Raw genomic sequence first — 26,037 nt, forward strand, 5'->3', positions numbered from 1 at the left:
CAAAGCGGCACGCCCAGGTTTGACCTCAGGTTCATCCACCCGCTGCTTGATCTCACGCTCAAAGGAATTCCAAGCGACAGACTCGATCTCAGGTTCGATCTGCGGCTTGGGCTCACGCCGGATAGATTTCCCAGCCAAATACAGATGGTTATAAACTATGACCAAAGCGTCGATGGCCAATTCGTTCTCCCAATCCTCGTACGTGGTCGACATCTGGCCTAGGAAGAAGGAGTGAGATTTCGTTGTTTCATGTCCAGAAATAAGAAGAAAAGCAGAGGACGGAATTAATCGAGAAAAATGCCGTGGTGATGCCGCCGCTGGCAATGCCAATGGCGCGGAGACTAGATGTTAGAGTTAGCTCCACGAGGTTGGCCATATTTTCAAATTTTCGAAAATTTATTTAAAAGTTAAAAAAAACCTGGAAGTAGTCAATGATATTTTACTACTCTTCAAATGTGCCTAGAATACAAAGTTGTCGTTTATTATAACTAGCACAGTGGCCCTCGCAAATGCGAGGGCAACGCTTGAAAAAGTCCATGTAATTGAAATAACCTGGTTCTAATGTCACCATAAAATATTATGTTAAATAAAATTAGTACTTATGCAGGAAACATCTTTAATCATCTTTAATTTATGTGCGAATAATTAATATCAATCACTATTAAAATAGAAAATCCCATGACCATATGTACATGGTAATGTTCGGTTATTACATGTAACTAAATTTGCATTGCAACCAGAGGATGTATTATTAGTATGAATGATGTAAATTTATTAAATATTAGCCATTAAATTATAGATCTAATAGGGAAAATAATTCTAATGATGTGGATTAACCTCGAGTCTCTATTTTAGACCTCCAAAATTTAATTTTATATAATAGATAGATGCTTTTCTTACATGATAAAAATATTTACCTTATTTTACCCTCCTTTCAAAGTTATCTCAATTATAAAGTTTAAAATAATATTTCAAAATATCAAACACTTGGTGCTCCTATCCGCCAAAAATAATTTTTCAATACGACCATTGTTTTCACCAGTACTTCCTCATCTGAGTTGCAGCTCCATGAACCATAATCATACCTAAAATTTGGTTTGGGTATTAAAAGCAAACACCTAACCTAGGAGATCTGTTAGACTACATGCACCTAGCAATGACATCGAGCTTCAACCACTGGACACGCCATCATACCGTCCATGAAGCGCATAGGCCGAGCCTTGTGCAGCACACTCAGTCCAGCGGCGGCCCCATCTATGGTCTGTTGTCGCCGCTCTCCTCTTGTATGGACGTCGGCGGGCTGGACTACAGCGATCTGTGGCACTTTAGTTGTGTGACGGTATCTATCATATACCGGATTACCAGTAAGCTCATAACCTCCCAAAGCCATAAGCATCCTCCTGAGCTTCTTGCAGTTAACATCTGGTGTCGTGGCTAGATTGGTAGCTTCAAGATTATAGCAGGATCATTTGGAAGTATCAGACGGGAGACATTTTACAATGCAAAAAGAGCCCGCATAGAGAACTCTATCCATACTCGTATTATTTTTCTTTTCGACAAAAAACAAAGTCAGTGGCTTTCATTGCCAGGGTTTGCAGTTTGTATCGTTGGCCATGGATATGAGGTTTAACTGAGCATGTGCGTGCTTCTGTTACCGGCGCATCCCAAAACACAACCCCGTGTGCTTTTTGCAATTAACATCTGGTGTCAAGGCTAGATCAGTAGCTTCTAGATTGTAGCAGGATCATTTGGAAGTATCAGACGGGAGGCATTGTACAACGCAAAGAGGGCCCACATAGAGAACTCTATCCATACTCCTATTATTTTTCTGTTCAACAAAAAAAAGTCGTGGCTTGCATTGCCAGAGTTTGCAGCTTGTATCGCTGGCCATGGATATGAGATTTAACTGAGCATGTGCGTGCTTTTGTTACCGACGCATCCCAGAACACGACCTCACACAGTAGCTGCCGATCGTGGATGGATCTAATATGTCCGCCTGCATGTGTGCCTACTTCCGCAATGCACCTAACGGAAGGGAAACAATGCTCAATCGTGCCTCTGTCTACTTACTTTCTAGCAAAGTTCGAGCAGGACAGCAACTTACCTTCTTGCGCTCTCCGCGGGGACGGAAAACTGGGTCATCGGTCTCTAAGTGGGTGGGGCGGAGGCGGACATACACGCTGTTCGCCGCGAGCTTGCGCTCACCTCATAAATCTTGGGTGCGCCAGTCGGCCAGTGAGCATAGAAGCCTAAGGTGAAGCGGTGGCGCTCATGCTAGGTAACGTTGGCCTAGAGTGGCTGGAGTCTTGGACTGTCCGGTGGTGCTCCACGTCCGGTGCTGCTAACAATAACCGATGTTGTTGGCAACAGACTCCAATTATCCCTAGGCGCCGCCTCGTCGACCTCGTACTCCTCGGCCATCGTTTGCTGCTCCCTCGATCGTCCCTCGTTCCGCCTTTTGCCTCCTGGTGTTCCCAAAAAAAATTGCCACGAATTTGCATTTTGTCGAGAAAAAAGAAAGTGGGGCTAGGAAAAGGAAAACTGCACATGGTTGTGGGCGCACGGATACATGGTAGCAAGCTAGGGGCGCCCCGTCCCTCTATTTTCTTTTTCTTTTGACATAATAATGGAAACTTTTTCTTTAACAATGAATCACAAAATTTTTTTTGGGAGCAAGCGAGGGGGCACCCCACTCTTCTATTCCCTTTTTTCACGTAATAATGAATAGGGTTTCCTTAACCATGAACCACACGTTTTTTCAGGGGATGAATCACACGTATTTGGCTTACTTAGATCTTTCCATCTAATCGGAAGATTAGGTACTATTTTACTTTTGTTTCCGCGGATGGTGCATGCCCGTATCAAACGTGACATATCATGTATGTTTACAAAACATAAGCTCGTACATGTTACGTAAATTTATTAAATCTTGGCCATTAAATTATAGATCTAAGAGCTAAAATAATTCGGATGATGTGGATTAACCTCAAGTCTCTATTGTAGATCTCCGTATTTTGCTTTTAGTATATAATAGATTACAGTTCAATTCAATCGCGTTCCCCCTGACCGGATATATTTGATGTGCCCCGTGTTAAGCTTCATGCACTAGCCACTTGAACCAAAAGTCCGAACTTATGGAAAGGGCTAGGCAATCCACATATACATTTCACAACATCCCCACTCGCGTGTGACGGGAGAAGAGAAAGTCAACATGTAAAAGAAGAAGAGCACACCGAAACAGGGCACCAGCGGTGACTAAAGAGGGGGGCAACAACAATTTTTAGGCTTAATTGCGAAAACCATGTGAAAGCCAAGATTTGAACTCAAGACCTGGGGCTCTGATACCATGTTAAGCTTCATGCACTAGCCACTTGAACCAAAAGTCCGAACTGATAGAAAGGGAAAGGCAATCCACATATACATTTCACAACACCCCGTTCCCACTACAACCCGTATTGGTCGTTGCCATAACCAGAAATGAAGGAGCAAAACCTTTCGTCTCGCCAATCTGCCCGCCGCCTCCTCCTTGTCGTCCTAATCCTCCTCCAGGGGCCGTAGCTGCAATGCCGACAACGGGGACGACAAGGGCACAGTCGTGAGCCACGACGCTGAGTACGACTCATTATTATATGGTGACGAGGAAGAGGAGGCATGAGATTTGTTCGGGTCCCATATAATAAGAGTACATCAAAGACCCCCCCCCCCCCGCCGCCCATCACTACTAGAAATTTGCTTACCGCCGGCGCATGGAATTGGGCTACCGCCGGCGCCTTCGCGTTCGCCGGCGATCACCTCGCCGGTGGTAAGTGGTTACCACCGGCGTCTTCCATTTCGCCAGCACTACCTTAAATTACCCCTGGCACACATGCCAATTCGCCGGCGGTAAGTTTGTACAGGATTAAAAAAAAAGCAGGTCCACACAGGGACGGCCGAAACGGAAATACAACTGACGGGAATTTACAGAGAACACCCTACAAAGAAGAAAAAAACGTAATCAGGTCACGGATCTTGTCCACCATCGGCCGGAGCTCTATCGCTGCAGTGGTGATGAACTCGCGGAGGTGGTGGAGCTCGGCGCGCACAGCGAACTTGATGGCGGACCTGTACTCCCTCTTGCTGCAGGAGGAGTTGTCTTCATCAGCGAGGCGCACCACGACCTCGCGCGCATCGAACGGGAGGGCGCCCGCTGCGTAGAGGCTGTTGCAGCCGTCGAACGGGAGGCGGCTGCTGCGGAAGAACGCCAACCCCTTGCTGGGCACGACCGGCCAAATGACGGCGCGCGTCGCCGCCGCGGGCACCATGGTCCCTGAGGCCGGCCGCAGGGTACTGGCCGGCACGCCCGCGCCCTCTCCGCTGCCTCCCGCCGCAATTCTTGGCTCCCTCCGCAGGGAGGCGGCGTCGGAAACGGCAGCCGGCACCGGGGCGGGATTGGAGCTGGGTTCGCCCAAATCGGTGTTGGGGAGGGGCGGCGCTGGTGTTGGGGACTGGATGGGCGGCACTGGTGTTGGGGAGGGGCGGCGATGCGTGTGTGGGTGGGCGCCTGGGCGGTTGCGTGCAAGCTGTGCGCTGGTGTGGTGTGCTGTGCGTGAAGGGATAAGGGAAAGGGAGAGGGAGTAGATAGAGACACGTGGGTAGGGGCAAAATACCCCCAGCGATTAAAGATGAAACGGCCGGCGGTAATTTTCAGCCAAAAAAGGCCCACACCGATCTAGTTTACTCCTGGCGAATTTAAATTGTTCTCGCCGGCGGTAGTATAGTTACCCCCGGCGAATTTAAATCGTTCTCGCCGGCGGTAAGTGGAGGTCCTTCTAGGGGCTCTCGGCTCAACTTACCCCCGGCGGTTCCAGTCAACACTCGCCGTCGGTAAATGGTTTATCCCCGGCGACTAGAATCCAGCTCGCCGGCGGTAACTTACCGCTGGCATCTTCAAATCAGACCTGCCGGTGGTGATAAGTGCGGCTATAAGCTTTTTCCTAGTAGTGCATATCTGATATGTAGGTGGTGGGCGCAAGTGCCAGCGGTGCTGGTCGTCGTGGCCTGAGAAGTTCATCATTGTCGCAACATGAAAAAATAGTCCAACAACAAATGCAGAGAAACATGGGTAACTTACTAACTTTTGCAAAATGTATGTATACTCCACATAACAGGAAACTGAGTAAATCCACCACGTTGAAGTCTGGTGTGTGTGTGTGGGGGGTGGGGGGGGGGTGGGGGTGGGGGGCTGCCCCCTCCAGAACCATTATAGTATTGTGAAGGATTTTTTGGCCGAAAAAACTGAACAAGGGAAAGATGACTCTTAGTTCAAATCTAGCTCGCTTCAAGCGAAGACAATACCATGAATTTTTAGAAAGCCAGTGCCATCAGCTGTTATGTAAACTGTGGTATAGAAGTGGTCTTTTATTTTTGTGCCTAGTTTTGTACCATTGCAGATTGCGTTTCTTATAGCTGCTTCATAAAACACCTCGTTTCGACGCTCGTGTAGCTTCTCATTGCGGAAGAGATATGCCCTTCCAGTGGACGAGGAGGTCAATGTCTGCTGGTGAGACGATACCTCCGGCGGTGATGTTCTTCTGAAAAACACCAAAGCGCTGGCCCTTGCAGACGATAAGGGCCATCGTGGCCAGCGCCTTCCACAAGTCCTCCTCCAAAATGCCCCTACCACCGAGCTTGTACTAGGTGAGAGTTGATGCCGCATATTGCGGAGCTCTAGCCAACAACAATGTTTGTCATTGCCTTCTACCTGGATGCCAGTGAAATCAGCGTATTGTTAGTGAAGGATTTCCCCCCAATAAAACTGGAACAAGCTAAAGGCGACTCCTAATTCAAATCTGGCTCGGTTCCAGCGAAATCGGTAGGGACCGTACAAAACACCATGAATTTCCAGAAAGTCATCGCCATCAACTGTTATGTAAAGTGTTGTATATAAGTGGCCTTTTACTTTTGTGCATAGTTTCGTACCATTGAAGATTGCATTTCTTGTAGCTGCTTTGTAAAAAACACCGCTCGGTAAATAAGAATGGGTTTTGCATGGCTAGGAAATGAAAAATCATAAAGCTGACATTTCTTATGGTCCTGAACATGGTCGACAATGGACCGCATGGCATCCTTTTTTTTTATATCAATACAAGTCTTCTCCTAGTGTTTCGTTTCGACGTGACTCGACAAAGTCGCATCTATTTCGACAAATGGCCCTTTTTGAAACTTCCACACAATCTAACCCTGTTTTGATTTTTTTTTTTTTCAAAATCTAACCCTTTCTTGTAGTGTCATTCACCGTGGCGCTATCCTTGAATGTGTAGCGCCAGCCCGAGTGGTGCTACCTTGCTACCAGCATGGCGCCTGATACGTTGCAAACGTATCTTTAATTTTTGATGCTCCATGCACTTTTACATATTTTCCGGAACTAACCTATTGACAAGATGCCACAGTATCAGTTTCTGTTTTCTGTTGTTTTGTATTTCAAAACAGTTGTGGAAATATTCTCGGATTGGACGAAACAAAAGCCAAAGTTCCTATTTTACTGTAACGAAGACGGAATCTAGAGGAGAGACGAAGGGGCGCCACGAGGCGGCCACACCTAGCCTAGGCGTGGCCCAGGCCCTGGCAACGCCTAGGGGTGGTGTGGGCCCCTCGGAAACCCAGTAATCTCGCCCTTCTGCTTATTTATTCACCTGTTCGGGAATAACCTAAAGACCCGAGCCTCCATCCACGAAAAGTTCTGTGGCGCCGCCATCGCCGACCCTAGCTCGGGAGGGTTATGAAGCTCTTCCCGATACCCTGCCGGAGAGGGGGATCATCACCGGAGGCCTCTATATCGCCATGCACGCCTCCGAAGTGATGCGTGAGTAGTTCATCTCTGGACTACGGGTCCATAGCAGTAGCTAGATGATTGTCTTCTCCAATTTATGCTTCATGTTTAGATCTTGTGAGCTGCCTATCATGATCAAGATCATCTTTCTGTAATGCTACATGTTGTGTTTGCTGGGATCCGATGAATACTGAATACTATGGTTGAGATCGATTATATACTTGTCATATGTTATTTGTGATCTTGCATGCTCTCCGTTGCTAGTAGATGCTCTGGCCAAGTATGTGCTTCTGACTCCAAGAGGGAGTATTTATGTTCGATAGTGGATTCATGCCTCTAGTAATCTGGAAGAGTGACAATAACTTCTAAGGTTGTAGATGTGTTGTTGCTACTAGGAAGAAAACAACAATGCTTTGTCTAAGGATAATTCTATTGTTTACTTTACATACATTGCTTAATGCAATAATCTGTTGCTTGCAACTTAATACTGAAAGGGGTGCATACGCTAACCGGAAGGTGGATTATTAGTCATAGACGCAGTTGGATTATGGTCTATGTATTATGTTGTAATGCCCAAATGAATCTCATAGTAATCATGTTGTCATGTATGGTCTTTATTCTGTCAATATCCCAGCTGTAATTTACCTAGCATGTTATTTATCTTTATGGAGAGACACCTCTAATGAACTGTGGATCCCGGTCCTTTCTTTTACACTGATAAAATCATCATGTTCTGTTTACTTACTGCAAACACTGTTCTCTTTAATTTTACTGTAGACAAACAACTCTTTCCACACTATACGGTTAATCCTTTGTTTTCAGCAAAACCGGTGAGATTGGCAACCTCACTGTAAGTTGGGGCAAAATACTTTGGTTGTGTTGTGTGCAGTTTCCACGTTGTTGCTGACGAAGTAGTGCGCTCTACCACAAGTCAGCTAGCAACACCTTCAGAAGTCATTCCTTTCTCCTACTGGTCGATTAAACCTTGGTTTTTACAGAGGAAAAACTTGCTGCCGTGCTCATCATACTCCACTTGGGGTTACCCAACGGTGTGCAACTGCGCAACATCAGCGCCGCGTGACACCATAGGGCCCACGGTCTGGTTAGGTTGTGCCAATGGTGGCGGCCTTACCCTTTGCTTGGTAGCACCATTGTGCTCGGTGCTACCCTTTAGATCTGTTTTAACCGCGCCGGCCCGCTTAGCCACCCCCCTCATTTCCCCATGAAATGTTTATGGCTCGAGCCTTGATACGTCTCCGACGTATCAATAATTTCTTATGTTCCATGCCACATTATTGATGATATCTACATGTTTTATGCACACTTTATGTCATATTCGTGCATTTTCTGGAACTAACCTATTAACAAGATGCCGAAGTGCCGCTTGTCTGTTTTCTCGCTGTTTTTGGTTTCAGAAATCCTAGTAAAGAAATATTCTCGGAATTGGACGAAATCAACGCCCAGGTTCCTATTTTGCCCGGAAGCATCCAGAACACACGAGAACCGCCAGAGAGGGGGCACAGGCCCACCAAACCATAGGCCGGCGTGGCCTAGGGGTGGCCCGCGCCGCCCTATAGTGTCGTCGCCCTGTTGACCTTCTGACGCCGCCTCTTCGCCTATATAAAGCCCCTCGACCTAAAACCTCGATACGGAAAAGCCACGGGACGAGAAACCTTCCAGAGCCGCCGCCATCGCGAAGCCAAGGTCTGGGGGACAGGAGTCTCTGTTCCGGCACGCCGCCGGGACGGGGAAGTGCCCCCGGAAGGCTCCTCCATCGACACCACCGCCATCTCCATCAATACTGCTGTCTCCCATGAGGAGGGAGTAGTTCTCCATCGAGGCTCGGGGCTGTACCGGTAGCTATGTGGTTCATCTCTCTCCTATGTACTTCAATACAATAATCTCATGAGCTGCCTTACATGATTGAGATTCATATGATCATACTTGTAATCTAGATGTCATTATGCTAGTCAAGTGAATTTTACTTATGTGATCTCCGGAGACTCCTTGTCCCACGTGTGTAAAGGTGACAGTGTGTGCACCGTGTGGGTCTCTTAGGCTATATTTCACAGAATACTTATTCACTATTATGAATGGCATAGTGAAGTGCTTATTTATATCTCTTTATGATTGCAATATGTTTTGTATCACAATTTATCTATGTGCTACTCTAGTGATGTTATTAAAATAGTTTTATTCCTCCTGCACGGTGTAATGGTGACAGTGTGTGCATCCGTGTTAGTACTTGGCGTAGGCTATGATTATGATCTCTTGTAGATTATGAAGTTAACTATTGCTATGATGGTATTGATGTGATCTATTCCTCCTACATAGCGTGAAGGTGACAGTGTGCATGCTATGTTAGTACTTGGTTTAGTCGTATTGATCTTTCATGCACTCTAAGGTTATTTAAATATGAACATTGAATTGTGGAGCTTGTTAACTCCGGCATTGAGGGTTCGTGTAATCCTACGCAATGGTGTTCATCATCCAACAAGAGTGTAGAGTATGCATTTATCTATTCTCGTTATGTGATCAAAGTTGAGAGTGTCCACTAGTGAAAGTCTAATCCCTAGGCCTTGTTCCTAAATACCGCTATCGATGCTTGTTTACTCGTTTTACCGCGTTACTACTCGCTGCATTACTACTGCTTGTTTACTCGTCCCGGGCAAAGCACTTTTCCGGTGCCGTTGCCACTCGCTCATACTTATTTATACCACCTGTATTTCACTATCTCTTCGCCGAACTAGTGCACCTATTAGGTGTGTTGGGGACACAAGAGACTTCTTGCTTTGTGGTTGCAGTGGTTGCATGAGAGGGATATCTTTGACCTCTTCCTCCCTGAGTTCGATAAACCTTGGGTGATCCACTTAAGGGAAAACTTGCTGCTGTTCTACAAACCTCTGCTCTTGGAGGCCCAACACTGTCTACAGGAAAAGGAGGGGGGCATAGACATCAAGCTATTTTCTGGCGCCGTTGCCGGGGAAGAAAGGTAAAAGGCACTCATACTCCGGTCCCAGGTAAAGTACTTTTCTGGCGCCATTGTGTGTGTGCTCGAAGCTATTTCCTTTAGATCCTGCAATTGCAACTTTTTGTTTCTTGTTTACACTAGTTAGGCATAATGGAAAACAACAAAAATATGAGAGATCTTTATGAACTTTATCTTGAATTAGGACATGATGTGTTTGAAGAGAGAATTAAAAAACCCATGGAACTTTATATGCATGCTAATGGGAATGTTATTACTATGAATGCTTTGAACACTATTGTTGCTAATGCTATGGAAAATTCTAAGCTTGGGGAAGCTGGTTTTGATGAGCATGATCTTTTTAGTCCCCCGGGCAATGAGGAGGAAATTTACTTTGATGATACTTTGCCTCCTATTTATGATGATTATAATGATAGTAGTCTTTTGTTACCACCTGTTATGGAGGATGAATTTGATTATGAATACAATATGCCTCCTATATTTGATGATGAGAATAATAATGATAGCTACTTTGTTGAATTTGCACCCTACAACTAATAAATTGATTATGCTTATGTGGAGAGTAATAATTTTATGCATGAGACTCATGATAAGAATGTTTCATTTGATAGTTATATTGTTGAGTTTGCTCATGTTGCTACTGAAAGTTATTATGAGAGAGGAAAATATGGTTGTAGAAATTTTCATGTTACTAAAATACCTCTCTATGTGCTGAAATTTTTGAAGGTACACTTGTTTTATCTTCCTATGCTTGTTACTTTGCTCTTCATGAACTTGTTTATTTACAAGATTCCTATGCATAGGAAGCATGTTAGACTTAAATGTGTTTTGAATTTGCCTCTTGATGCTCTCTTTTGCTTCAACTACTATTTCTTGCGAGTGCATCATTAAAACTGCTGAGCCCATCTTAATGGCTATAAAGAAAAGAACTTCTTGGGAGATAACCCATGTGTTATTTTGCTACAGTACCTTGTTTTATTTTTGTGTCTTGGAAGTTGTTTACTACTGTAGCAACCTCTCATTATCTTAGTTTTGTGTTTTGTTATGCCAAGTAAAGTCGTTGATAGTAAGGTTCATACTAGATTTGGATTACTGCGCAGAAACAGATTTCTTTGCTGTCACGAATCTGGGCAAAATTCTCTGTAGGCAACTCAGAAAATTATGCCAATTTACGTGAGTGATCCTCAGATATGTACGCAACTTTCATTCAATTTGAGCATTTTCATTTGAGCAAGTCTGGTGCCTCAATAAAATTTGTCTTTACGGACTGTTCTGTTTTGACAGATTCTGCCTTTTATTTCGCATTGCTTCTTTTGCTATGTGGGATGGATTTCTTTGTTCCATTGACTTCCAATAGCTTTGGGCAATGTCCAGAAGTGTTAAGAATGATTGTGTCACCTCTGAACATGTGAGTTTTTGATTATGCACTAACCCTCTAATGAGTTTGTTTCGAGTTTGGTGTGGAGGAAGTTTTCAAGGGTCAAGAGAGGAGGATGATATACTATGATCAAGGAGAGTGAAAGCTCTAAGCTTGGGGATGCCCCGGTGGTTCATCCATGCATATTTCAAGAAGACTCAAGCATCTAAGCTTGGGGATGCCCAAGGCATCCCCTTCTTCATCGACAAATTATCAGGTTCCTTCTCTTGAAACTATATTTTTATTCCATCACATCTTATGTGCTTTGCTTGGAGCGTCGGTTTGTTTTTGTTTTTGTTTTGTTTGAATAAAATGGATCCTAGCATTCATTGTTTGGGAGAGAGACACGCTCCGCTGTAGCATATGGACAAGTATGTCCTTAGGCTTTACTCATAATATTCATGGCGAAGTTTCTTCTTCGTTAAATTGTTATATGGTTGGAATTGGAAAATGATACATGTAATAATTGCTATAATGTCTTGGATAATGTGATACTTGGCAATTGTTGTGCTCATGTTTAAGCTCTTGCATCATATGCTTTGCACCTATTAGTGAAGAAATACATAGAGCTTGTTAAAATTTGGTTTGCATGAGTGGTTTCTCTAGAGTCTAGATATTTTCTAGTGAGGTGTTTGAACAACAAGGAAGACGATGTATAGTCTTATAATGCTTGTAATATGTCTTTTATGTAAGTTTTGATGTACTAGTTTATGCTTGTATTTGCTTCAAACAACCTTGCTAGCCTAAGCCTTGTATCGAGAGGGAATACTTCTCATGCATCCATAATACTTGAGCCAACCACTAAGCCATTTGTGTCCACCATACCTACCTACTACATGGTATTTCTCCGCCATTCCAAAGTAAATTGCTTGAGTGCTACCTTTAAATTTCCATTCTTCACCTTTACAATACATAGCTCATGGGACAAATAGCTTAAAAACTATTGTGGTATTGAATATGTACTTATGCACTTTATCTCTTATTAAGTTGCTCGTTGTGCGATAACCATGTTCACTGGGGACGCCATCAACTACCTTTTGTTGAATTTCATGTGAGTTGCTATGCATGTTCGTCTTGTCTGAAGTAAGAGCGATCTACCACCTTATGGTTGGAGCATGCATATTGTTAGAGAAGAACATTGGACCGCTAACTAAAGCCATGATCCATGGTGGAAGTTTCAGTTTTGGACATATATCCTCAATCTCAAATGAGAAAAATAATTGTTGCTACATGCTTATGCATAAAAGAGGAGTCCATTATCTGTTGTCTATGTTGTCCCGGTATGGATGTCTAAGTTGAGAATAATCAATAGCGAGAAATCCAATGCGAGCTTTCTCCATAGACCTTTGTACAGGCGGCATAGAGGTACCCCATTGTGACACTTGGTTAAAACATGTGCATTGCGATGATCCGGTAGTCCAAGCTAATTAGGACAAGGTGCGGGCACTATTAGTACACTATGCATGAGGCTTGCAACTTGTAAGATATAATTTACATGATACATATGCTTTATTACTACCGTTGACAAAATTGTTTCTTGTTTTCAAAATCAAAGCTCTAGCACAAATATAGAAATCGATGCTTTCCTCTTTGAAGGACCATTCTTTTACTTTTAATGTTGAGTCAGTTCACCTATTTCTCTCCACCTCAAGAAGCAAACACTTGTGTGAACTGTGCATTGATTCCTACATACTTGCATATTGCACTTGTTATATTACTTTGCATTGACAACTATCCATGAGATATACATGTTATAAGTTGAAAGCAACCGCTGAAACTTAATCTTCCTTTGTGTTGCTTCAATGTCTTTACTTTGAATTATTGCTTTATGAGTTAACTCTTATGCAAGACTTATTGATGCTTGTCTTGAAGTACTATTCATGAAAAGTCTTTGCTATATGATTCATTTGTTTACTCATGTCATTACCATTGTCTTGGATTGCTGCATTCATTACATGTGTTTACAATAGTATGATCAAGGTTATGATGGCATGTCACTCCGGAAATTATCTTTGTTTATCGTTTACCTGCTCGGGACGAGCAGCAACTAAGCTTGGGGATGCTGATACGTCTCCGACGTATCAATAATTTCTTATGTTCCATGCCACATTATTGATGATATCTACATGTTTTATGCACACTTTATGTCATATTCGTGCATTTTCTGGAACTAACCTATTAACAAGATGCCGAAGTGCCGCTTGTTGTTTTCTGCTGTTTTTGGTTTCAGAAATCCTAGTAAAGAAATATTCTCGGAATTGGACGAAATCAACGCCCAGGTTCCTATTTTGCCCGGAAGCATCCAGAACACACGAGAACCGCCAGAGAGGGGGCACAGGCCCACCAAACCATAGGCCGGCGCGGCCTAGGGGTGGCCCGCACCGCCCTATAGTGTCTTCGCCCTATTGACCTTCTGACGCCGCCTCTTCGCCTATATAAAGCCCCTCGACCTAAAACCTCGATACGGAAAAGCCACGGGACGAGAAACCTTCCAGAGCCGCCGCCATCGCGAAGCCAAGATCTGGGGGACAGGAGTCTCTGTTCCGGCACGCCGCCGGGACGGGGAATTGCCTCCGGAAGGCTCCTCCATCGACACCACCGCCATCTCCATCAACGCTGCTGTCTCCCATGAGGAGGGAGTAGTTCTCCATCGAGGCTCGGGGCTGTACCGGTAGCTATGTGGTTCATCTCTCTCCTATGTACTTCAATACAATAATCTCATGAGCTGCCTTACATGATTGAGATTCATATGATGATGCTTGTAATCTAGATGTCATTATGCTAGTCAAGTGAATTTTACTTATGTGATCTCCGGAGACTCCTTGTCCCACGTGTGTAAAGGTGACGAGTGTGTGCACCGTGTGGGTCTCTTAGGCTATATTTCACAGAATACTTATTCACCGTTATGAATGGCATAGTGAAGTGCTTATTTATATCTCTTTATGATTGCAATGTGTTTTGTATCACAATTTATCTATGTGCTACTCTGGTGATGTTATTAAAGTAGTTTTATTCCTCCCGCACGGTGTAATGGTGACAGTGTGTGCATCCGTGTTAGTACTTGGCGTAGGCTATGATTATGATCTCTAGTAGATTATGAAGTTAACTATTGCTATGATGGTATTGATGTGATCTATTCCTCCTACATAGCGTGAAGGTGACAGTGTGCATGCTATGTTAGTACTTGGTTTAGTCGTATTGATCTTTCATGCACTCTAAGGTTATTTAAATATGAACATTGAATTGTGGAGCTTGTTAACTCCGGCATTGAGGGTTCGTGTAATCCTACGCAATGGTGTTCATCATCCAACAAGAGTGTAGATTATGCATTTATCTATTCTGTTATGTGATCAAAGTTGAGAGTGTCCACTAGTGAAAGTCTAATCCCTAGGCCTTGTTCCTAAATACTGCTATCGCTGCTTGTTTACTGTTTTACTGCGTTACTACTGCTGCATTACTACTGCTTGTTTACTGTCCTGGGCAAAGCACTTTTCTGGTGCCGTTGCCACTGCTCATACTTATTTATACCACCTGTATTTCACTATCTCTTCGCCGAACTAGTGCACCTATTAGGTGTGTTGGGGACACAAGAGACTTCTTGCTTTGTGGTTGCAGGGTTGCATGAGAGGGATATCTTTGACCTCTTCCTCCCTGAGTTCGATAAACCTTGGGTGATCCACTTAAGGAAAAACTTGCTGCTATTCTACAAACCTCTGCTCTTGGAGGCCCAACACTGTCTACAGGAAAAGGAGGGGGGCGTAGACATCAAGCCTCAAATACAGAATCAGATCTGCGACACATACCGAGCGCCTATAAAACGACTGAAAATACATTTTTGGTCTATTTTACGGGATGTGGAGTTGCTGCCGCCCTTGCACTTTTTTTGAAGCAACCGTTTACCAGTGTTTTTTTTTTTTTTGGAAGCAACCTTTTGTCCCGCAGATGATGTTGTTTTTTTTGGAGTTGCTGCTGCAGTGAGGCCCCCAAGCTCGCTGCCTTTTTGGTGCTGTTCTCGACGCCTAGATGTTGTTTAGGTGCCTCAAGCTGTGCTCTTTGTCTTTTCCTTTGAGCTTACTCCTTATGTTTAAAGCTGTGTATCTATAAGCTCGTTTGTATTTGTTCGTTGGTGTCTTTATTAATTAATTAATAATTTATTTATTAAAGCTGGCTATCGCCTTATGTTTAGGAAAACACTACGTGTCCCAGTGCGTGGAAAACAAGGATGCAGCGATCGACACGAAACCGAGCTGACTCGCTAAGATGGGACCCACCCACGTTCTCATCTCCATCTTCCACAAAGAAAATCCCCAACCTCCCCCAAATCAACTCGATGCAACCACCGTGTGCCATCGGCTGCGCAGCTCCAAGCCCGTTCCCGTTGCCGCGTCTCCCTACCTCTTCTCTGCTCGCGTAGCTCCGGCCGCCGGCGTCGGAAGCCTCCGCCACTGAGCCTCCCTGCCATCCTCCACGCGCCAGATCGTCGCAGCCCCCCATCCAAAGCCGTGCGCCGGCCGCAGCGCCACCTCGTGGCCAAGAAGGCCGCAGTCAGGACGACGGCGAGATGCGCCTCCTCGAGGTTTGCATCGACGCCGATAAGCCCATCGCGGAGGCATGCTGCCCCTACCCCTCGGAGTCCGCCACGGCCGTCCGCTGCTACAAGCAGCCACCAGGCCTTTGCTGCCACCGGTCGCCGACCCTGCTACAAACCGTGCTCACCTTTGCTACTAGCTGCCCGCCTCGGCTGCCCGCTGCTACAATCTGCCGGCAGCGCTGCTACCAAAGGCCACCGGCGCTGCTACAATCCGTCCACCGTCGGTGCTACTTCAATTCATCGGCGGCGCTGCTTCAATCCGTCGCCGTCGGCGCTACGCCCGGCGCCCGGCGTTGCTACTAGCAGCGCCATGCTTTGCAGCCAGCGGCAATGGCAGTTGCTGCGAGCAGCGCCCGGCTTGCTACTAGCAGCGATGACTTGCAGTTAGCGGCGCCCGGCGTTGCTACTATGGGCGCCATGAGTTGCTGCGAGCTGCCAACGAGACTGGGATGCTGCAAAGGTTCCGGCGGTCTTCTCCGCGGCAGTGCCACAGTGGGGCAACGCTCCCATGGCGAATGGCGATTGCTGCAATGGGAGGCGGTGAATGCTACTATGGTGGACAACGTCTGCTCTGACCATGCGTGACATCTGCTACGACGGGGCCTGGATGGCGACCTCGCCGGCGCTGAACGGCTACCTCGCCGGAGTTGGTCGCGGGTCAGGGTCAAGCGGACCAGGCTATGGCGATGGGTCCAGGAGCGCCGATTCGCTTGAGCGAGTACGCGGAGGCTTCTTCCTTTTCGGCACCAAGGAGTCTACGTCGCCGGAGATGCCAGTGGAGAGGGCGACAGTGCTGCCGGCGTGGCGGGCGGCAGCTCTACCGGCGTAGGGGTCGGAAGTCCCACGACGTTGGCACTGCAGATATCCCTCGTGCGGTGTGTTTCTTACGTTTCTTCTTCTATACTGCGGTGGAACGTTGACGGACTTGATCACCGCATCCAACGGCTGGCGACCCGGAGAATCCGGGGATTTGATCCCCCGGGGGACGCTCAGCACTGCCCTTAGAGCATGTCTAACAGGCCCCTTATAACCCGCCCACCCCGTAAAATTCCGGTGAGATACGGGGCAGGCGCGGTTTGGGCCGTCTAGCAGGCCCCGTATTCGGGCCGCCCCGTTTCGGCGGAATACGGGGCCCAGGAAATTGGCCCCGTCGCCCCGTACTTATAGTGGGCGCAATTAGTCGCCCCGTACTTATAGTGGCAACCCTAGCTCCGCCGTGCGCCGCCGCCTCCTCCTCCTGCTCCGGCGAGCAATTAGTCGCTCCCCCGCGCCGCATTCCACCCGCCGCCACCTGCATGGACTCCCGCCGCCGTAGTAGAGCCTCGCCGGCGAGCGGATCGAAGCGATCCCGCTCGCCGGACACCGTGGAGGAAGCGTGGCGGCGGCAATGCAAGAAATCCGCCGCCGGCAGCCGTCGCGCGGCCTGCAAGTACGATGGCGCCGCGTATGTCCCGGACAAGCTCATCGACTTCGCGCGGGGCGGGCACTGGTACAACGAGGATCCGTCGATGAAGCCGATGAGCGGGCCCAAGTTCGACGAGTGGCGCGCCGACTGGGAGCGCCGCCGCTGGGCGAAGGAGGCTTGGAGCAGCGGGAGCACCAGCGCTAGAGGAGCTCCGCTCGCCGGTGATGACGAGGAGGCCCCCGACTTGTTGAAGGAGCTACGGCAGTTCCTCAAGGACGACGCCAAGAGGAAGAGGGCGGAGGAGGAAGAGGTGGCGGCGGCCATCGCCGCCGCGAAGGAGGCGGAGTTGCGGGAGGCGGAGGCGGAGGCGGACTCGTACCTAGTCGACCTCCCCGAGTAGGATCGTGCATTCTGGATGTAGAATCGTTGATCCGTATGTATGATCCGTAGTATGATCAATGAAATCGAACTTCCCGGGGTTTTTATTTTTGAAAATACGGGCGAAATACGGGTTCTGCTAGACGGAATGGCTCTTCCGTTGGCAACTTTTCGATACGGGGCGAAAAAGCAGCGAGATACGGGCAGAAATATAAGGGGCCTGCTAGACATGCTCTTATTTTTAATGGTGTTGTTTTATTTGAGGCAGAAAAATACAGCTCCTTCCGCACTTTCGCAATCGGAAATAGTCGCTCCTCACTTTACCTAAGCCATCTGCTCTGCTAGTCTGTTCGACACCTTGGCCGCTCCTCACTTTACCTAAGCCGCCGGCGCGCCGTTCGGTCGTGCCGCCGCCACGCGCCCGCCGGTGAGATCGCATGGTCCGACAGTGCAGCGAAACCCTCCGATATTCTGCGCGGATTGACAATGCTCGAAGAGGATTGTCTCAACGGAACCCCGCTCCCCCGCTCCCCCACCTAACCCTAACACCTTCTCCTCTCCCCTCGCCCCGCCACCGCCGATGGTCGCCGCCGGGCCTAGCCCGCGCGGTTGACGGCGGCGGTGAGGCCCCCCTCTTCGTGGTCGGCTGGCGGAGGCTCAGCACGCCGCGCGTGCAGGCTCTCCTCGTGGACATGGCGGCGGCGTCCGGTCGATGGCTGCGGGCGGCGCGGGTGCCGCCTGGCCAGCATCTGTGGGCGGCGCGAGCGGCGACGGGAACGGTGGGCGGCGGCGCGTCGGGCGTCCGCCCCACCTGGGGCGGCTTCCAGGAGGGCGCAGGGCGCGGGGCGAAGGGTGGTTCGGCCGGCCGGGCAGGGGTCCGGCCCCGTTTCGAGGCCCCTTCCCTCGCGTCTCCTCCGCCGGATTTTGCACTGCCGGCAGCCAGGGTGGTTGCTGGCCGCGGATCACGCAGCGGAAGCTCCTCTCTGTCCTTTTTCCTCAGATCTGGCGGCAGCACGCGTCGTGGTGGATGTGGGCTGCCTAGATCTTTGGATCTGCTCACTCACCTGGTGATCTGCGTGGGGCAGATGCCGGTGAGGTCGGTCGTCGCTTGTTCGTGAGCGGGTGTTGTGCGTCGGTGGCGGTTCTCGGTGCTCTGTTGCGGTCCAGCGGCGCGAGGAGTTTGGTTCCAAGGCGGCGGCCTTGGTCGGTGGGAACCTTGCTGGTTGACGGGCGAGCCAGAGGTTCTGGTGCTGGTCGGTGGCCATGGTCGTGCGGGCGACGTGGTCGCGGCGAGTCGCGTGGTGTGGCGGCGGTTCGGCCGTCGTTCGACGGCCTACCCCTGTGTAGAAGAAGGAGAGGCCACGCCGAGGGGAAACCCTTGCCCTTTTGGGCCATGATGGCGACGTCTGTGGACGCCGTCCCCTTCTTGAAGGCGTCATGGGGCTTCTCTCCGGCCTTCTACTGTCTCCGGGTGAAAACCTAAGATCCTCGGATCGGGCGGTGGCGACACTCCGGTGTCGCGATCTTCTTGAAGACATCGCCTTGGAGTCCACAACATGTAGCTCTCCGAAGGTTCTGTGCGAAGGTGTCTTCGTTTGGCGATCTTCGGCCAGGCTTGCTTCGTTACCTTCCCCTTGTCGAGCCCCCTTGGTGCTGCTTCTCGGTTTGTGAGCAACGCGTCTTGGTCCCCGGTGGTGGTCGGCTTCCGGTGGCGTTCCTGCGACGGAGAAGTGTTGTTGAGGCGCGCGTGAAAATGGCTCGCTCTCGGGTGAGCTCCGGCCCGACACTGTAGACTCCAGCTCTTCTCCGAGTCTTGTAAACGCTTTGGCTGAGCTTGTTTGTTCGCGCTTCCGTTTGTAGCTTCTTTGGTAGTTCGTGTGGGTGTGTGGTGTCGTTCTGTAAGCTGGGTTCAGCATTTTGTATCGTTATCGCCGTTCGGGGCTTTGTTAATTCAAAGTCGGGCACTTGAGTGCCTTTCATCTAAAAAAAGATCGCATGGTCCAGCCTTCTTTCCTGCCCCAGATCCCGCCGCCACGTGCCGCCCCGACGCAGCGCACGGCCGAGCTCCGAAATTATCCCCAGTCGCGGGCTCGCGTCGGCCGGCGGCAGCGCAACCATATTCTGGCAAGAACGGCGGTGCGTCGGCACCGTAGCAGCAGTAGCAGCAGTGCGACGCCGTCCCACAATCCCGCTCCATTATCAATCAAATTACAGAATTCAGAATTTAAAAGATTTAGACCGTGAGTGCAGACAGGGTGCTTAATCTTTTTTCTTCTTCTGATTTGCCGCAATTGAGATTAGATGATTTGTAGGTCTGAAAAATGAAGAACAAGTAGGACAAGTGTAGTATCAATTCTTCTTGCAAGTAAAGTACAGTGACATCATTTCTGGCTTACAAAAGGGAAATTGTAGAGGTAATAATATTTTTTCTCTTTGTTCTTTCAGTGTAGTTTAGTTATAAGAGACTTTCTCACTATTATTAACAATTTGCAGTTCCATTCTTGTTATTGTGAGTTTCCTTACTTTATATTGTTGTGTTAAAAAAAATGTGTGACTTCTATACCCACTATGAAAATCCTGGCTCCACCCTTTCCTTCTGGAGTCAATTATGGTGATGCTTCTGAAGCATTTATGCTGTTTTTGATGTGTTTCTTCATTGCTTCTGTGTTTCTTTTCGATGGAGTGTGCTGATTTGGGACTGCGCTTGTGCAGAACACTCTCCAGCTCCAGGGAGTGCGTGGAAGCGCTCAGGGAAATCCAGGTATAACTGGCTGCTCTCGGTTCCTGCGGTAGTGATGCTGCTGTTTTATGGTGATTCTAGCGTAGAGGGGCTTTTGATGATCCTGCAACATTAGTTGTACCTAGTAAACCGTGGATTCCTTGATTTTGATGTCACTGTACACGGTACAGTCTGGTCTGTACAGCCAAGATATTTTAAATCTACACTGAAATTAGGATGCATGGCTGCTTACTTGCTGGGCTACTGCAGTGTTGTTAATTTTGTTCATCACAGATTGTGTGATAATTCCAGCAATTCGGTTTGTGTGCGCGCACTTATTATTACTACAGTGTATGGTTCATGATCCACTATTGTGGTGCCTAATCTTATTTTGTGGCTGCCATGAATTGTTCTCAGACACAAACAATGGGATATTGGGATTGCGCAGGATTTTTGTAGATATCACTATGCTAGATGGCTTGTGTTTTACTTTAAAATTTGTACCTTGATTTTTTATAGTATTTCCTTCATACCCATGTGGCTGTGTGCATGAATTTCTCTATTATACATTGTGCTATCCACCGCCTTGGTGATGCCCAACTCTATCACAAATTTACAGCTGCATTTGATTGTCTGTCATATTAATCAATTCTCTACTTATCAAGGTTATGATGGCATGCTTACAATAGTATGATCAAGGTTATGATGGCATGTCACTCCAGAAATTATCTTTGTTATCGTTTACCTGCTCGGGACGAGCAGAAACTAAGCTTGGGGATGCTGATACGTCTCCGACGCATCGATAATTTCTTATGTTCCATGCCACATTATTGATGATATCTACATATTTTATGCATACTTTATGTCATATTTATGCATTTTCCGGCACTAACCTATTAACGAGATGCCGAAGAGTCAGTTGTTGTTTTCTGCTGTTTTTGGTTTCAGAAATCCTAGTAAGGAAATATTATCGGAATTGGACGAAATCAACGCCCAGGGGCCTATTTTCACACGAAGCTTTCAGAAGACCGAAGATGATACGAAGTGGGGCCACGAGCTGGCGACACACTAGGGCGGCGTGGCCTGGGCCTTGGCCGCGCCGGCCTGTTGTGTGGGGCCCTCGTGTGGCCCCCTGACCTATCTCCTCCGCCTACTTATAGCCTTCGTCGCGAAACCCCCAGTACCGAGAGCCACGATACGGAAAACCTTCCAGAGACGCCGCCGCCGCCAATCCCATCTCGGGGGATTCAGGAGATCGCCTCCGGCACCCTGCCGGAGAGGGGAATCATCTCCCGGAGGACTCTTCACCGCCATGGTCGCCTCCGAAGTGATGAGTGAGTAGTTCACCCCTGGACTATGGGTCCATAGCAGTAGCTAGATGGTTGTCTTCTCCTTATGTGCTTCATTGTCGGGTCTTGTGAGCTGCCTAACATGATCAAGATCATCTATCTGTAATGCTATATGTTGTGTTTGTTGGGATCCGATGGATAGAGAATACTATGTTATGTTGATTATCAATCTATTACCTATGTGTTGTTTATGATCTTGCATGCTCTCCGTTATTAGTAGAGGCTCTGGCCAAGTTTTTACTCTTAACTCCAAGAGGGAGTATTTATGCTCGATAGTGGGTTCATGCCTCCATTAAATCTGGGACAGTGACAGAAAGTTCTAAGGTTGTGGATGTGCTGTTGCCACTAGGGATAAAATATTGATGCTATGTCCGAGGATGTAGTTATTGATTACATTACGCACCATACTTAATGCAATTGTCTGTTGTTTGCAACTTAATACTGGAAGGGGTTCGGATGATATCCTGAAGGTGGACTTTTTAGGCATAGATGCATGCTGGATAGCGGTCTATGTACTTTGTCGTAATGCCCAATTAAATCTCACAATATTCATCATATCATGTATGTGCATTGTCATGCCCTCTCTATTTGTCAATTGCCCAACTGTAATTTGTTCACCCAACATGCTATTTATCTTATGGGAGAGACACCACTAGTGAACTGTGGACCCCGGTCCTATTCTTTTACATCGATACAATCTACTGCAATACTTGTTCTACTGTTATGCTATTTATCTTATGGGAGAGACACCACTAGTGAACTGTGGACCCCGGTCCTATTCTTTTACATCGATACAATCTACTGCAATACTTGTTCTACTGTTCTCTGCAAACAATCATCATCCACACTATACATCTAATCCTTTGTTACAGCAAGCCGGTGAGATTGACAACCTCACTGTTTCGTTGGGGCAAAGTAATTTGGTTGTGTTGTGCAGGTTCCACGTTGGCGCCGGAATCCCTGGTGTTGCGCTGCACTACATCTCGCCGCCATCAACCTTCAACGTGCTTCTTGGCTCCTACTGGTTCGATAAACCTTGGTTTCTTACTGAGGGAAAACTTACTGCTGTACGCATCACGTCTTCCTCTTGGGGTTCCCAACGGACGCGTGTTGAACGGAAAAGACATACGTCAACCACGCGCAGCACCCCCCTTCTTGGATGTGCTTAACTTTAGCTCTTTGTGCCCATTTAGACTCTTCCTCTCTTCGTAATTTATTCAGCTTATCATTAGCATCTTTTAGCAATTCTCTCTCTACCATCGATAAACAGTTCTTTTCAGCCTTCAAATCTAACCCATCAATAATACCAATTAACCTATCCCTTTCTTTTTTATATTGGCCGCTTTGGTTCTTTGCCCAACCTTTAAGAAATTTTCGGATATGTCTTAATTTATTCAACCACACATCCATTGGATTCGTCCCCACTAAAACAGACTTCCACTCCTTTTCAATCATGTGAAAGAACCCATCTTGTCGCAACCAATGCAACTCGAAAGAGAACTTTGACTTATTACCCAAATGTGCTTTCACCCCTGAATCAATAAGAATCGGAGTATGGTCCGACTCCGCTCTTGTCAACGCACGCACAGTGACAAGAGGGAATTTTTGTTCCCAAGAAATGGAAGCGAGCACCCTATCCAATTTCTCATAAGTTGGTACTTCCCGACGACTTGCCCACGTAAATTGTCTTCCCGAAAGAGCAATTTCGCGCAAATTTAAATGTTCAATAATGGCATTAAACACAAAAGGCCAACGAGCTTTAAAATTATCATTATTTTTTTCCTCACGTTTCCGAATAATGTTGAAATCACCACCTACCAACATAGGTAATGTTTCAGTCTCACAAATTCTGACCAATTCCGTTAAAAATTCAGCCTTGTGTGCCTCTTGGGAAGCCCCATAGACAGGTACAAGGATCCATTCGAAGCCATCCCTTTTACACTTAATGTGCAACTTAACACAAAAATCTCCAGTACTCACCTTGAGCACCTCGAGTGTGTCAGAATTAATACCTACCAAAATACCTCCTGATCGACCATGTGGTGGTAAACAAAACCAGGAATAGCTATATCCCGCCGCCAATTGATTTAAAAATGGAATAGAGAAATTAGACCTTCCAGTCTCCAATAAGGATACAAAGTCTAATTTATGTTCTCTAATTGCCTCTTTTACAAACAAATGCTTAGCAGTATCCCCAAACCCCCTAGGATTCCAATTCATACCTTTTATATTCTGCATCATGAAAATTGTCTTTTAATTCTTCTCCTCGTACTTTTACGAATATTATTAGTATCATAGATTTTCCTAACCCTAGTCTTCTTTTCCTTAATTACTGGATTTACATGTTCCAAATGATCATCTAAATCCAATTGGGTAGAATCATCCTCTACGAGATCATCACATAGGGTAGAAACTTTAGACATCACAAGTGTCGAAGGGTCCTCCTCCTTATTAACATACTCATCTATATTCTTCTGCAGAAAAGTTAATATTCGATCCTCTTCTAGCAATTTAATTCCTCTAATAGATTTCACTACCTCTCCTTCAGATTTGCCTAAAGAAATACCCAACCGTTCCGCCTTATGCCTAATTTCATCATCAGGTATATTGACAATAGAAAATTTAGGAGGCATAGACTTACCTACACACGGAGGAGTATCCCTCAGCTGAGCATTCCTCATAGCCTTCTCCATTTGAAGCATATCACCACCAGGCTGGCCACCCAGTCTAGTGCTAGATATCACACCTACTGTAGGTTGAGGGATTCCACCAAAAGCAATAACCTCCTCCATAGTAGGACGAACTGTCATATTATTAACATCATTTTCAATTAAGGATAAACTCACACCGTCATTCACCATCATTGTAGATGAACCAGGAATATGTAGATGCTTACCAGAAGACGCTGGAGATGAGGCAACCCCCATCTGTTCTTTCATGCCCATGCTTGGAAGAACCCCCTTAGCCTTTGACAAAACCTCCCCTGTAGTACCTCTCTTGGCCTGACCCAAAGAACCACTTAAGCCCACTCCTGTATTAACACATTTAAGATCAGAATGTATAGCTGCATCAGACTCGGAATCATAAGGCTGTGACAAACAGAAGTTAAAATCATCTACAAAAGATGTGTTACTATCACCAGAAGACTCACCGAAGACCCCATCAGTGAGCGGCACAGCCGATCCAGCAGGACTGTTGCCAATGATTGGCCTCTGATCAGCATCGACGGGCGTGCGCTGCCCAGACTGACTAGACACCCCCGGCTGGATACTCTGTGGCGTAGACAGAGGCGCCGCAACCAGCGAAACCCCTCTCCTCGGCGTAGAAGATCCAGACCCACCATCCATGCTCCCACATGCAGCTGCCAGCATAGGACGGACAAGCACAGCAGGCCTGCCATTGGCGTGTGGCGACGCGCCAGGGGACCCGGTCAGCGCAAAGCTGCGTCTGTTGTCGGCCATCAGAAGGCGTCCCATTGGCTACATGCCATGCAGGCTTGGTGCTGTAGTCCATGCCGACCTGCGGCTACTGTCGTGCAGCAGATGGCGGCCCAACGGCTGCATGCCTTGCAGGCGTGGCGCCTGCGCCAGCACAAACCTGCGGCTGCTATCGGCCAGCAGCTGGTGCTCCATTGGTTGCATGCCCGGCAGGTGAGACGACTGGCAGTTCCTGCACAATAGCAGGGAACTGACCAGTTTCACCAATCCGAACGCCCAACAAACCAGGAAAATCTCCCCTTTGCCTCAAATCTACATAAGATACCGTGTTCAAACTGTCATTTTGTGCATGAACTTTAATATTAGATTTAGGAATGAATACAATGTCAAAATGATTCAAATTTTCTGCAGTATACGTATTACCTGGAGAAGCACATTTAGCATCCAAAGTCCCAAACTGAATAGCCTCTAAAAAATCACCTTGTTCTTGCATATCCTCCCCTCCATTATGAGAATTTGACCCATTTTGATTATTACTTTTAGGTACCGCCTCTGTACCTTTATCCTTATTATCCATGTCCATATCCTTAGCATCTCCATTCTTCTCTTCACCCTGATTATCCCCATTATTTCCATGAGAGCCATTATTTGCATCCGCCATATTAACTTCCTGCGACTGATCCTCAATTTCCACTTCAAAGCGAAGCTTATAAAACCCTCTCCTGATGAACATATCACTATCAGCGAGGATAAGTCTATGCACTTTATTCTTTCTAGTATAAGCCATATCCACATCTAGAGTTTTACCAAATAAAGTTCCCACTCCCCAAAGGGTTAGATAGTCCGATCTAACATCCGATGGCAGTCCCGAAACACGAACCCACACCTCTGGAAGCATGTGTAGGGGCTCCTCCACAGATGACCATGAATCAAAAGCCAAACAA

General features: G+C 47.1%; 1 long non-coding RNA gene across 1 annotated transcript; it reads left to right on the top strand.

The window, feature by feature from the left end:
• Window positions 1-19,601: 19,601 nt before the first annotated feature.
• On the top strand, window positions 19,602-20,958 carry LOC124650331. The gene is made up of 3 exons (XR_006986961.1): window positions 19,602-19,828; window positions 19,901-20,002; window positions 20,301-20,958. It is a non-coding gene; the product is annotated as an uncharacterized LOC124650331 (long non-coding RNA).
• Window positions 20,959-26,037: the final 5,079 nt, after the last annotated feature.

This window comes from Lolium rigidum, chromosome 4 (genome assembly GCF_022539505.1).
Source record: "Lolium rigidum isolate FL_2022 chromosome 4, APGP_CSIRO_Lrig_0.1, whole genome shotgun sequence".
Classification (NCBI taxonomy): Eukaryota; Viridiplantae; Streptophyta; class Magnoliopsida; order Poales; family Poaceae; genus Lolium; species Lolium rigidum.